Source organism: Zalophus californianus, chromosome 12, assembly GCF_009762305.2.
Source record: "Zalophus californianus isolate mZalCal1 chromosome 12, mZalCal1.pri.v2, whole genome shotgun sequence".
Lineage (NCBI taxonomy): Eukaryota > Metazoa > Chordata > Mammalia > Carnivora > Otariidae > Zalophus > Zalophus californianus.
Window position 1 is genome coordinate 18,166,813 of NC_045606.1, and position 15,071 is coordinate 18,181,883.

A 15,071-nucleotide genomic window follows, 5' to 3' on the forward strand; every position below is an offset into this window, starting at 1 on the left:
TCTGGAGCCAGCTTGCATAATGCAGTGTCTAAAGAACATGATTCCAGTGGAACAGAGCATGTTGGCAGTTAAAAATAGAACTCGGTCACATAACAACTCATACATACACCGTGAGGCTGGGGGAGGAACAAAATTAAATAATACTCACAGTGGGTTACTGAGCACCTGCCCCAGTCACTTAGAGCCCGCACTCTCTGTCAATTGCCCTCATGCAGAAGCCAGCTCGGCCCTGAAATCGAATGGCAGAAATAAACAACAGAACTGACCCAGTTAAATCAAGAAACACGAGTTCACCTTTAAGCAGGCAGCAATTCAGGCAGCAACTCCAGGCCAGGCCCCCTGGGAGATTTAGCTCTGTGCTCTAATAAAAGAATTAGCTGTGTAGATTCAGTGGCAGACATGCTGGGTTTACAGCTGCATGGAAACCTGAGACCAGGGTAGGTCTGAATGCATTTTCACTGCATGTGCACGTGTTCCGCTCTGTCCAGAATGCACTAAACCTGGTCCCTGGCTCCTAAACAGATACAGGTGTCTCATGACCCGCTGCTTGGGCTTGAAAAAGCTGAGGTTTAGAAAAGAAAGATGTGGGTTTTCCTTACACATTAAAACAGTGGTATAGTTCTCATTGGAAAGGTCATGCCAGGGAAGGAGTAGAGACCTCCTGCCTGGGAACACAGAAAGCTAAACCGTCGGGACTACGGATATTGTAATATACTACCAGAAAAAAAGGATGTGTGAGAGCAAAAAGAAAAGGAGGCTCCTCCTACCTCACGCCTGCCCTCACCAGCCATCTCTCCTGATGAATTGCTTCTCTGCTCTCTGCCTCTCTTCCCCTCTTTTTAAAAGTAACCTATGATGACTGTTTCCCTTCCGAACGCACCAGAATGGTAGAAAGTTTTAATTGGACGCTTGTGTCAGTTCTTTTGTTTCTGATTGTGGAATTCTAGAGCAGTAATATCCTCTGGGGAGCTTATAAAAATTACAGTACCTAGGCCACACCCCCAGAGATTTTGGGGTGGTAGGTCCCAGGCACGGGTAGATCGAAAAAGTCCCCCCGGTGATGCTAATGTGCAGCCAGGGCTGAGAACCATGAGCCTCGGCAGAGAGAAAAATTGCTCTACTGCTTCCCCAGGGAATGGTGGAAAACGGAAGACACGTGGATTCTCCCACCTCCTCCAAATCTCCAAAGGGTTGCTTTTCATGGGGTTGGACAAATTGTCTTGTTCCCAGACCTTCTCTCACCAACTTCCCACACCTGTCTGCCAGGATCGTTCAGCTAAACATCTTGAAAAGGTGCCTGGGGACATTTGATTGTTTTTAACCAAAGCCAAACCCCAAGTAGCACTTAAGTGTATTATGGCCTTTACCTCAAAGTTTATCTTTTAGGATTTACTCAGCCTTGGTTACAGGGCATCTGTAACCAAGCAGGGGGTCTTACAGTCCTGGGTCCGTGCCGCAGTGTTCAGAACGGGCTGCTACCTTCACACCCAGCTGATGACACTGCCCTTCTGCCTTGCCGTAGGGCGTTATTAGTAAAGGACGCCTGGGGGTTAAGCACCCCTCCTGCTATTAAAAAGTGAATGATTCAGGCTAGAGGATCCATAGTGAGTCCCTTAGGGAGGAACTTAATGCCTCAGTGTGGGTTGGTCAGTCCCATTTTCCTTGTACCCCCAACAAGCTCCATGCCTTCCCCCCCCCCCCAACTAAAGCATCTGTTATTACAACTTTGCTTCACAGGTCAGTTATGTCTCCCACTGGAATAAGTCCTAGAAGACCCATGGCCATTCCATGTCCTCCTATAGCCTGTAGTCTGTTCTCTGACCTTGCAAGCACTCTGTGTGCTTCTGCTCTGTTGAATCAGACATTTGGAAGGAGGCAGAAACCTTGAAAGAGCAGCCAAAGGATACAGCAGGGTCATAGTAACGTGCGTGGTTAAGAGCTGGGGAATAAACAGGCCTTGATTTGAATCCCGTCTCTATCACTTTCTAGCTATGCACCTGGGATAACATACCTAACCTCTCCGAGCCTCAGTTTACTCAACTGTAAAATAACTTATAAAATCTATAGCATAGATTGGAATGAGGATGAAATGAGATGTACCTGGCTTCATATGACCATCCCAGGTGTCAGTCACTATTGCCACTATCATTATTAATAAAATTAGGAGTGAGGAGTGTGATGGACAGTTGGCATCTCCTCAGAATCACTGTGAACGGTGGAACAACAGGCCTTGGGGGAGAAAACCTGAGTTTAGAACCATCCCTTTCTCTCTGATTTTAGACCAGTCACAGAATCTCTTCAAGCTTCGGTTTCCCCAGGCACAAAACTGTGACAATACTATAATGATGATGTGGACTGGTGGGAAGGACTAAATGCAACAATGCATATACATGTGCTTTGCAAACTGCAAAAGAACCATATAACATTAGTAATCACGATTCACACCCGATTCTTAACACTTCCTAGGACTCATCCTGAAAATTGGTAAAAGGAATAAACGGCTGCTCTAAGATTAAACATGGAACAAAATGAGACTCAGCTCTCATGCCTTTAATCCAGCAGCTCAATAAAGTCTAGGCCAAAGGGTGAGCCCCACAGAGAGTGAGGGATCTGATTAAAAGGGGGCACCCGTGCTGGGCTTAATTGCATTCTGGAACGATCCCTTCCTCTGATTCAGCAACTGCCTAGTGTTTACTTACCATGTTATCTCCCATTGCCTCAGGAGACATCCCAACAATTAGTTAAAGTTATTGATTTTCAGAAACGATGGCCTTCATAAAGGGTGGCCTAATATCACAGCGCAAAAAAAGAGAGGGCAGAAAATATCATAGTGCATGTTTCTGTCTTTTGAGGAGCCTTTTTTCTTGGCTCTCACTTTTTTTTTTTTTTTTAGCGTTTAACTTTTTAAAAAATAAATTGGGTTTTGGGTGACACTTTCCTGGTATTTTTTTCTAGGGGTTTTCCAACCTCTGCTGACTTTGCTAATGTACCTGATTTTCCATTGCTACCATAAATAGACATTTCTAATTTGAAAGTTAAAGGCAGGGAGCACCTCTGCTGGCAAGAGAGAGAGGGAATTTAATGTCAAAATGTTACTTGCCACCTCTAAGTAGGCCCTGGACGGCTCCTATCAAAGTGGAAGCTCTCTTTGTGTCCTGAGCTTACCTAATTACAGCCTCTCTTCCTCCTCCCATCCTCCAGCTGTCCTCAGAGCCTCCACTGACCCAAGCTGCTCCCCATTCACATCAAAGACAGAGATGACTCAGGACATCTTATAATGTCAGTCCTCTAATACAGTGTTCTTTTAGGAACATTCAAAATTTAGCCAAAGGAAAGAAATTCTAATTGTAGAATTCCAGGCTTCGCTCTTGCAGGCCCAAGAGGTACTATGGGAGCAGGCAGAAGGTTATTTCTCCCGCAATACTAGAAGTCAGTGGTATGAAGTCTTTAGATGACGTCCTACTTCCTTGCCCACTGTCCACTAGAAAGAAGTTGGGGCCAACTGGATCTGTGGACATTGGAGGGGGACCAAAGAAAATTTGCAAAGAGTGCACAGGAGTGCCACTCCTCCAGAATTTTTTACATGTTTGTGGAGGACACGGGGATAACTCAAAGGGAAGAGAGCCAATCTAGTGATTAGGAATGTTCTCTGTCCTCAAAAGGGCTCCTGAGGAGGTGTGTCTTGGAGTTGGGGCATGTATAAAATATGCACTAATGATAAGGAGGGCTTTGGAGAAAGAAAGCTCTTTGGAGAGCTTTCTTCCTATCCCGATATAATTTCATTTTACCCCCAAATTAGACACCAAATTAAGAACAAGAAAGGAAAACTTTAAGTCCCTTGTTCAGATCTGCCAAATCGAAAGCTCCGCTTATGCAATACATTTCACCAGCCAAAACAGCAGTATGCATTTATTTTAGGACCTGGCAAGTATTCAAGCACAGGAACCTGTGAGTGTTATGACAGCACTCGCACATAATTGGGTAAGGCGACAAACCAGGAAATGGACATTCTTAAAGGACCAAAAAAAAAGGGGGGATCCTGATTAAAACGACATCCATCAGCTACCAAGAGGTCTAGTCACCCTTTGAGGGGCTCTAGACTCGTAAAAGAATGACCAGGTTGACAGGTAGTAAGTCATCAAGGAGCTAACACATCCCTGAAATGAATGGAGATCTGCATCAGTGACCTCCAGGCCCCAGGCCCAACTCCTGACACACTGGAAAAGGGGTGCCTCTGTCCTGCTGGGGCCAGCTCTGCCCCCAACCAAAGTATATATTAGACAGATATTTAAAGAATATCATTGCAAGGGGGGTGGCGAATTCTTTGCCTGCTTGAAACACCCATCTTTGTTTGGGGTGCCTCTTTACACCCAAAAGCTTCACAAGCCAAGAGCACAGAGGAGAGGTACAGGCCAGGACTATCAATGTCGGAAATTGTCTTCTCTCTTTCATCCTCTAACACCCTCTAACGCAGGTGCCTAATGCCCGTGGGCTGCCCCGGGTCAGGACAAGTGTGAGGTGGGACGAGGAGAGGATAATGAAGCCGGGCCTGCTCCCCCACCCAGGACTATCTCACTTATGCTTCATGGCATGGGGCAGCACGAAGGGGAATTCCATTTTTTGAGGGCTTCTCAGGTGCCGAAGACGGCTGGTTGCATTATATACATTATCTCTTTCGAATCCTCACAACCCACGGTGGTAGCTTTCACCGTTCACACATTCCCTATGAGGCGCGAGGGAAATTAAGAAATGTATCCAAATTCACACAGGGGTTCAAAGCTGGGTCTGACCTCCCCAGCCCCTGCTCATACAGGACACATTTTATGCTCCTCTTCGTTTCCCTTGGTGCCTCTCTGGCCTGGACCCTCCGGCCCCGGATCTGGCTCAGTGACCCTTACGGCCCAGGAACTCACCCCACCTGGGGCCGGCTAGAGTCGTGCCTGGGAGAGTCAGGACCTTCCCCTTGCTGCTGTTGAGCAGCTGGGCCGATAAGCCACACACCCTGACCATGGTGGCTTCTCCCACCACTTCCAGCCTCAGCTGAAACACAGGCTGTGAGATCTGATTTCCCTAACTGCTACCAAAAGGGGCCGCAGAGGCAGCCCAGAAGTGGTGCCCAGGGGAGGTTATCTCTGCATTGGAGAGACCCAGTCTGATAGTTTTCTTCATCCTCCTCCCTTGCAAGGACTACTCTAAGGCACAATCTCTCGAAACACCCTCCCTGAAGACCTCCCATGTGGCTGCACACACACACCTGACTACTTACCCGCCCTGTGTCTCCAGAGCTCTTGGTGAAGCGATGCTAACTCATCCCCAGCATTACTCCCCGAAACTTTCCCTGTCTCCCTTCACTTTTCCCTCATCATCCTCTCTCAGAGATTGCACTTTCTAAACCAGTTTTTCTTGACTTACTAATTTTGTTGTTCTTAATAATGTGTTTGGTACCTGCAATCCCAAACAAAAGCTAGAACCTTGACATAACGTTCATCTAACCATGGGGTCCCCCAGCCCACTCCCCTCAAGTCCCCACTCAATACAACCATCATCTAGAATTCCTTTGTTTTTTAAATACATAGTTTTATTGCATCTATATGTAGTTCTATAAAGTATATTCTTTTTTAAGTTATGTTTTTATTCATTTATTTAATCTACTTAAACAACAAACAGTTGTTGAACTCTATTTTTCTAGGGACCTTGCCAGGCCACAGGGATACAAGAATAAATAACACACAATACCAGGTTTTAGAAAGCTCACGGTCTATTTGTACTCTTAATAGTATCATCTTTTTATCTTCTTAGTCACCAAACATATTCCCGCCTCAGTCTCTGCTTAATCACACAGTGGAAAAGATCACTCATTTTCCGTCGATCCAACTATATTTATGATTCAAGTTTTACCTCTTCTGTCAATCCTTCCAAAGATTTCAGGCAGTGTTTGAATGAACTAAGATTTAAGATTATAAAGTATATTCTTATATTAATTGTTTTCAACTCTATATGAATTATATGATATTGTATACTTTTAGGACATCTGCTTTCTTCACTTAATGTTTCATTGTTTCATTTCTAGGATTTATCCACATTGTAGTGAATTAGCGTAGTTCATTTGTTTTTATTGCCATGTGATATTCAGTTCGTGAATATATTACAATTCATCCATCCACTCTCCTGCTGATGGGCATTTGAGCTGTTTCCAGGTTTTCACACTGTGATCAGTGCAACTATGAACATTCTTGCACACATCTCCTGTTGTAAATCTGCATGAATTTCCCTTGGGTCCATCCCTTGGAGTGAATTGTTGGATCATATGCATACAAATGTTCAACTTTAGGAGATATGCCAAAATGTTTTCCAAATTAGTTAACCAAATTTGTGCCCTTTCTATCACACTCAGACTGTTCTCTAAAATCCAGTGTTTGTATTTCCCCTTGTTCTGATAGCTGCCAAGGACGAGAATTGCTGGGCGACAGGGCAGTACCTTACGTTTCCTCTGAGTATTTGCATTTTTTAAGAGGATGCTTGGAGAGGCAGTGCTCTCATCCAAAGCAATGACTTTCTCAGGTTAAATACAAATAGAGGCCCTTGCAGATTCACTCATGTTCACTGACATGCTCCCTAAGTTCTGGGGCTGTGTAAGACCTTGACTGTCCAGGAGCGGGAGACACAGTTCTGCCTTCAAATATTCTAAAGACTGATGTCTGAGAAAGACAAGAAGACTAATTATGTTGGGTTTGGATGCTATCTCAGTCTCGCTATTTCTTCCTCACTCATTTTCCCCCTAGATGAATGGTAATGCAGGTTGACAGAAGGCAGCCGGGTGGCGTGGGGTGGGAGAATGCGGGGCACAGGAAGGCTTCAGAGAGAGTAGACAGGTATACACTAAACTTGAAGTTACCCAAAGGCAAATAAGTTCAAATAGTCCCACTTGGTTATTTGCTATCATCAGTCCCTTCCACGATAAATGTCCTAGGAGAAATGTCCCCTTCTGACAAGGACAACTGGTTCTATGGTGAGTCAGGGACCTGATTGCCCTATTCATAGAGACTGGTAGAAACCTGCCCTTTTAACTCAGCTTCACGCACAGAAGGATCTCTTAGAGTGGATATAGTACAGGTTAGGACCTCTCTGCCCTCACTCCCTATCCCGTTTCCCTCTGCTTGGCTTCATCTTTGAGCTGACTCCATGTCTCAGTCAGATGGACTCTGGCCGCCTCACGCTGCCACAGTTGCCTATGATCCTGGAAAAGGGCTATTTTTCTGGATAGCTGGTAAATAACCAGAGAGACTTCTGGCTAAATGCTCTTTCAGGAACTAATCACTGTGACTAGAAAGATAAAATACTCTGATTGACTGAGTCTGGACCACATACCCATCCCTGGGCCAAACCACTTCACCAGGAATACTTTGGAAAGAGGGTGGGGGATGTGTTCCCCCCAAAGGATGCCGGGCAGATAAAAAAATGTGTGCCCATGAAAAGGCTCAAGAATACAGCAGTTTTACTTGATTACTCTAGTTCATATTCCTCTTATTACCTCTCTCACTAGTGGGAGACAAGGCATAGCCATATTTTACATCATCCCTCGGTATTCTATCTACAATGATCCTTGTAATAGAGAAATAACTTAAGTCATCTGCCTGACTTCTCCTTGTAGTGGCTTTAGTAATCACATGCATAAAAGAATGTTTAGGACTGCGCATGCAGCCTAGCATAATATAGATTTATAGTCCCCTATAACAGTTGAACAAGCAGGGACCTCAAGTGGCTCCCCACTCTACCCTTAAAGTTTAGGAGGAATTCTGTTCCCCACTCTACTCTTTACTGATCTGGAAGTGTCATGAGTTCACTCTCCTACATGGAGCACTTTCCATCAATTTTCTCAATACCTTTTTTTCTGGGGCTCTGGGTATATTCCTTATGCCTCTCTCTTCTTATCACCAGCAGCTCCATAACTAATCACCTTTCCCTGTTTTCTTCTCCTTAGGCCAGTCTATTAGAATTCTCAACCCTGGAATTTCTGAAGATGCCACTGAAGGATGGGATTGTGGTAGGTTGGGGATAGCAGACAGAAGATAAATCCTAAAATCAAACCTCACAGACAGTGGTCCACCTCACCTACTTAATGATTAGAGCTGGCTTGGGGGAGCCCCTCATGCTTAGAATGTTAAGTTTACAGCCTTTCCAAGGGTTCTGAGAGTGCCATAAGATTATCCCTAGAAGTCCTACACAGGATTTCTTACATGGGACCTAAGTCAACAGTAGTTGATGATGTAAATTATGAAGATGGTAATCATTGCCAACTTATCTCTGTTGTACCTCAGATGTTGCAAGGTAGTCAAATTGTAGAGTGGAAGACAAAAAATACAAAAAGTATAGGTTTTGTATTCTTCATTGCACATATCACAATTTGAAAATATATTTTCCTTAGTTTTTTATGCTTTTGACCTTTCCTTTTAGAATATAAATTCTCTGAGGACAAAAATATCCGGTTCTACTTTGTATGATGAGCACTTAGCAAAGTGCCTAGTCTATATGGGTGATCAGTAAATATTGGAAAGAAAAGGTCTCTATTCAAGTCTCTCTTTCTTCTCAAATGGTTGGCAACTACTGAAGTTAAATGGGCTAAGAAAATCCAGTCTTCCTTAAATTAAATTGTGCAGGAATCCAAGTTTACTTTAGTTCAGCTTCCCATTTTCCTTTACTTTGATACTGAACAGCTTCTCCAGCATACTTCCCAGGCACTCAGTATCCCTTCTGCAGCTTCTTGGCAGCCTGCAACTTTTTCCTTTAGTTAAGCCTGTCTTTCTAGGATGGTGCCCCAGATTCCAATATTACCCTTTTTTTCCTACACTCCCATTAAAATCCCCATTTTTCTCATTGCCAGGAGAAAAATAATCAGATAATTTTCCATTAAGTGTTACGCTGCAATAGACCATTTAATGCAATAATTCTCTAGGGTGTTGGTATTTTAAAATGTGAAGTTCTAGGGGCACCTGGCTGGCTTAGTCAGTTAGACCATTTAATGCAATAATTCTCTAGGGTGTTGGTATTTTAAAATGTGAAGTTCTAGGGGCACCTGGCTGGCTTAGTCAGTGGAGGGTGTGACTCTTAATCTCGGGGTTGTGGGTTCAAGCCCCACATTGGATATAGAGATCATTTAAAAATAAAATCTTTTTAAAAAATAAAATGAGAATCTATTAACATAAGATAAAGTATTAGGATGGCATTTCAGGATCCCTGTGACAAGGCAGTAGGATACATGTATATTTCTATAGGCAGGTGGTAGGGTGGTTGGGGCTGTCCTTCTCTCTGGGTTTTGCCTTGATAAAAAAAGTCAAAGTCAATAAATTCTTAGGCTTCTTATCATGTGGTCATTCTGGGAAATGAAAAAAGGGGAAGAAAAGAAATAAGAAAATGGAAGATTTTAAACACAAACAAAAAACCTTGTTTTTATCTAAAAAGGGGGGGGGAAAGAAAAGACCAAAGAAGTTGTTTCAGAAAGCCAAGACTAATTTATTTAGCTTGTAAGACAATTACAAATAATTCTTGCTTTAGAAAAATGGGATGGGCAAAGAGTATAAAAAATACAAACCTATGAAGGATAAAGAATGATCACAAGAGGTTCTTCAAAAGAATCCTTTAAATGGCTAACTCCTGAAGTGCATTTAAAGTAAAATTCCACTTGCAAAACTTACATTTACAGTTAACTTTCTAGAAACCATGCTACTGCATAAAATATTTTCTTCTGCCTCCAAGAGAAATTGCAAACAAACTTCCACTGTCAAAATTTCGTCAGCATCAGAATTTCCCTGGCCAGATTCTACTCAGGGATTTCTCTATTTACCCTCTTCATATCATGTTAGGAAATTGATTTGTTTGTTGATAAGATCACAGACCTCCTGGGCATGTGACAGATCAGCTTTGAAAGTGGTCCCCTGTGGTAGCCTGTTCTTTCTTAATAAATGCCACAAAGGCACTCAAAAGATCATGGAGGTCCTGACAAAATCCACAGGACCAGAATCAGGAGGGAAGGGCATTTCTTTGGGTTTCCTACGTTAGATACAGAAAGTTCAGGTCCTGGGGCGATCCTGTCCAGCATGCTAAAAACAAAGCACTTCATCTGCTCAGTTTACTGTCCCAGATCTATCACACCCTGTTCTCTCTCTGGCAGGAAGTCAGTTCTCTGCACTTGCAAATAGAATAAACAAACCATCCATACAAACCTAGTGGACATTTTGTTTTGTTTCCTACAGGTTTCAAGAGAGACCCCTGGGTGTAATACAATATTAAAATTGAAATATCTGTATAACTCTTTGGGGCCCCTCTACTTTCCAGGGAGACAATAAAACGCAGAAGTCCCTGGAATCATTACTTATGATAGAAACAGCTCAAAATTGGATTCTAAACTCTCCATATCCACCCTGCTACATAGCCTAGGCAGCCTGCTAAACCCTCTATCCTGGGTAGGATTCTGGGACCAGCCTAAGACATTTTCACATTTGTCTTCATTCCTCCTGATTTGTTGTCGGAAGTACTCCATCGATGTTAATTAACATAGTTAAGTTGATACTATACAAATACTTTACTCTCATTACACAGAGAGGTAAGCAAAAGGAAATTAAATGGCAATGCTTCAGGAAAATTTCCAAGTCTGATAAAACCAGAGCAGGAATGAGTGGTTTCTGCTCTCATTGCAGGCAGTATTCTGCTATTGGTGCTAACCTGGCTGGTTGCTTCTGCTCATTGTCACCCATCTGGGACCTGAGATCCCATGACCAATGGGTTTAGAAAATATCAGCTCTCTTGAACCTACCCACTAGTTAGTTACCTTTTGAGTTTATCTTTTATACTACTGCCACAGTGATATTCCCGAACTGAAACCTGATCGTGTTATTGTCCTTTGCCTCAAAGCAACTCACTGCCAGAGAATAAAGTCTGAACTCCTAGCCTGGCACAGAAAGCCCTGCCTCTACATTGCTCCCCTTAGTCAAAGCATCAGATGTATTGAGGTGTTTGGTCCCACAAAAGAACTCCCCTTTCCTCTCTCACCATTCCCTACCTTCTGCTGCACTTCTGTCTGGACCCCGTCCCATCTACCTGGAGAACCCCCTTCACATCCCTCAAGCTTTGACGCGCATCGCTTCTGCTATGAGGCCCTTTCTGATATGCTTTCATCCCTCTGAGCTTCTATCTCAACAAAATATATATCATAATTCCTACACCCTCCCTTAGTCACATGAAAAGGGGAGTATGAAAGGTCTCTGAAAAATGCCAAACACCATGCAAATTCTGAGTTATGTTTATTATAAAAGTTATAAAATATGCCTTTTTTCTGTAGAAATCTAACTGAAGTATTCCTGATGGTCACTATAAAATTAATCTCTACAAATTAGGACATTTTTCCTGTTTTTTCATTGCTTAAATGTGAGCTAAACTTAAGATGGTGATGAGAACTGTGCTCACTTCAGCCACAAATAGATTAAAATTGGACCCACACAAAGAGGAGTAGCGTGACCTTTGCCCCACCTGATGTGCAGTAGTGAAAATTTTCATTTTCTTTGCTTTCTAGAATCCTATTACCAAGTTTCATATTTCTTTCCTTTTATCAATGGAATAGTCTTCCTTAGAACTTTCATCCTCTTCTTGACAATAAATAAAAGTTTGATTTCCTTATGCTTTTGCTCTAACGTTGAGTCTGGGTTACTTCTTGACCACCCAATTGGGAGATTGGGCCACCCACAGTTTCTGGAACACAGTGATAATAGCAGGTAACGTTTACTAAGTGCTTACTCTGTACCCACCCCTCTTCCCTATGATCTCTGAAAATTACAAAATTTAAACCTCACTACAACTCTCATTTCCTCTTTGTGAAATGGGGATGAGAAAAGTGAAACTTAAAGGTTAAAGTCCTTGCTGAAAGTCACAAAGTAGAAGCAGGGTTTAAACCCAGGAGTCTAACAACACAGCCCTGTTATTGACCACTGAATTGTAACCACTGCTCTAATGGACTTCCGAGCAGCAAGAAGGCTCTCTTGGGCTCCAAAAACTTACACTTAGTGCAACGGGTGGTGGGCCCGAGGGCTGTGAGAGCAGACACCAGGCTTTAGGCATGCACCTGGATCAATCATATGCCGAAGTGCGTCACTGCCACCTGTTGGGAACTGGACGCAGAAGGGAGACAACCAAGGGGAGGCAGGTGCTCACACCCAGGTAGCCCCTGAGCAGGGGCCTACTGGGGTCAAAGCAATTTGCCATATACCGAACCCTCAGGCATTTTGTTCAGTCTTCAACAGAATGGAAAATGATTTTGTCTTATTCATTTCCCTCCATTCCTGAACACACCTTCAACAAAGATCTCAATAGTTTAAATGTGGTATCCCAGATTGGATCCTGAAGCAGTAAAAAACATTAGTGGACAACTGGAGAGGTTTGAAAATTTCTGTATCTTAGTTAATATTAATACACCAATGTTACTTTCCTTTTTTTGACACGTGTCTCTTGGTAATAGAAGATGTAACATTAGGGGAAGCTGGGTGAAGTATACATAGGAACTTTGCAACTCTTCTGTAAATCAAAAATTATTTTAAAAATTAAAATTTAATTTAAAAAGACTTTAATTATTTTGAGATTAATTCACTGGGGCCACTGAGTTAATCTATTGCACAATTTAAATAAATTTAGAGTGATTTTTACATTTTTCTAAAACAGTTTTCTTAAAAGATTTTTTATTTATTTACATGAGAAAGAGAGAGAAAGAGAGAGAGCACAAGCAGGGGGGAGCAGAGGGAGAGGGAGAAGCAGACTCCCCGCTGAGCAGGGAGCCCGATGTGGAGCTCAATGTGGAGCTCGATCCCAGGCCCCCAAGATCATGACCTGAGCCAAAGGCAGACGTTTAACTGACTGAGCCACACGGGGACCCCGATTTTTACATCTTCCTAAAAAGATTGTTGAATACATCACTGAAAAGAATAGAACTGTGTTTATTGACAAAATTCAGGTTTTGAACTCAGCAGTAATAAACACCATCTTTTCAGGAGAAAGATAAATATTGGTTGAGAATGAGTTACAGTCTCATCTTCCTAATAAAATGACCAGAACTTGGTTTTACCATTGACAAACACAAAAGAATGTTAATAGTTTGCCAACAATATGATTTCCCACACATTCCTTCTCACCCCTTGACATCCTTAAATCCCAAGTATCATAACCTGGCACATGTCTCATAAACAGCGAAGAGAAAGTAAAATAATGACAAGTTAGGTAGATAACTCAGCCATAGTTATACTACCACTGATAGGACTCAATAATACTACCTCAGACAGGACAATTCTGCATTACATGTATTATTTTCCATAACAGCCCTGGTAGAGAGTGGAACACGTTGTACCCAGAACTCCTGGCTCTTAGCTCAGATTTGAAGAACAAATCAGAAAATGACCAGTGTTGCAGTCAATGTGATAGTCATCTGAACATTCTTCCCAGATTTTGAACAGTTGTGCCTTCAATGAAGATGTTATTGTACACAAGAGTGTAAACACTCTTGTTTTTCCAGGATCAAAAAAATTTACGACTATCTGGTTGCCTAATCAGATCTCACTTGCTCTGCCAGCCACTACCAGCTCCTTCTCAGGAAAGTGGGAGTTCCTCTGAACTGAGATGACTGGCAATAGTGGTGCTAAGCTCTACATAACTTGAAGTAACTGTAGTAGTCACTCCTGCTTTGTGTGGCCCAGTCAGTTCCTGTGAGTTAGTCCTGACAAGTGACCAGATATTGCTCTTCTGCTCAAATTAAGTGGTCTCCATCTTTTCAAAACTAGTGGCACGTAGCCAAGGATGAGAATTTCTTAAAGTTCAAGGTGCAAACTCTAGCACGAAAGGTTCTCTGGAGAGAAACAACCGTGCCTTCTTCCACTGTTGGGCGTGAACATGAAGCAGGAGAGAAAGCAAGGAGGGGCACAAAAGAAGAAACAAAATCAAGCTTCTCAGAAGCTGAGAAAGGGTCTGGCCAATTCTAAATTCTTAGACCTTCAAAAAATGAAAAACTAAATGCCAAAACTGGGTTACTAAATTACAGTATATTTTAGAATTTTAAAGTTAATAAATAAAATTGCAAAGTGAACAGCATTCTGATCCAGCAGTGTATAGCTCATTCGGATATTAACAGTTCAATCTAACACTGAATCTTTGTGACTATGAAACCCAAGCCAAAACAGCACTACTATTCACAACCCACTCCCAGGCCTCAAAAAAACGGAAATAAAAGTTTAGAAAAACGGACTAAAGAGAATACAAAGAGTAGAGCAGCAAGAAAGCCAGTAAGGAGATCACTACCTTGGAGCTCTGATAACTGAGTGCCAGAAGAAAAGGTGCAGAAACGGAATAGAAAAGAAAAACAACAAAAGAAGCAGCGGAAGACTTGGACTACCACTTATAGTGGTCTCAGGTGCATTTAGAAGGACGTCCAATAACAGTTGTCAAACCCTCCTAGAATAACTTCAACGGCAAGGAACCTAATTCACACGTAAGTGCTTGAAAGTGGGTACTGGGATCCTATTGTGCTAAATTGATTTCTTCCTTATTTACTAAGTATTATACGGTGTTAACCATCTTACCATACAGGGCAACAGGCCACCATTCCAGCTCTCCAAGAACTTCAAGATATTGGGGAAGCCGCTAAGGAGGTCACAACTTAGGGACTCCGATAACTGGGTGCCAAGAGGTAAGCGTCACCTAAACGGAATCTTGAAGAGGGAGCAGGAATTAGCCTTCTGTAGAAAGACACCTAGAGTCCCCCCCAAGTTGAGGACATGCCCGATGGGGTAGAAGGTGGGTAGGTGAGTCAGGAGGCTGTCGCGCCAAGCCTTTTTCCATTCGATACACATCCTTCAACCCTGACTGCAATAATTTTCGCAGTAAACTCAATCTCTGTAAGAATGTGTGCTGAATCACCCTTCCGAGTTGTTCTGCAACAACTTTCCACCATTTTAGTAAAAGACCCCTAACACCAGCGTTGAAAGGTGGCTTCATCTGTAACAATATCTTCCAAGTCCGTCTACAGATTTGGGGACTGTGAA

At 42.7% G+C, this 15,071-nt stretch overlaps 1 long non-coding RNA gene across 1 annotated transcript in view; it reads right to left on the minus strand.

The window, feature by feature from the left end:
- The window catches only part of LOC113912046, a 210,913-nt gene that overhangs the window by 188,311 nt on the left and 7,531 nt on the right, over positions 1 to 15,071 (minus strand). The window contains exons 2-3 of the long non-coding RNA XR_003516676.2: positions 14,610 to 14,738; positions 149 to 229 (exon numbers count right to left, since the gene is read on the minus strand). This is a non-coding gene — a long non-coding RNA (uncharacterized LOC113912046). The remainder of the gene's footprint in view (positions 1 to 148; positions 230 to 14,609; positions 14,739 to 15,071) is intronic.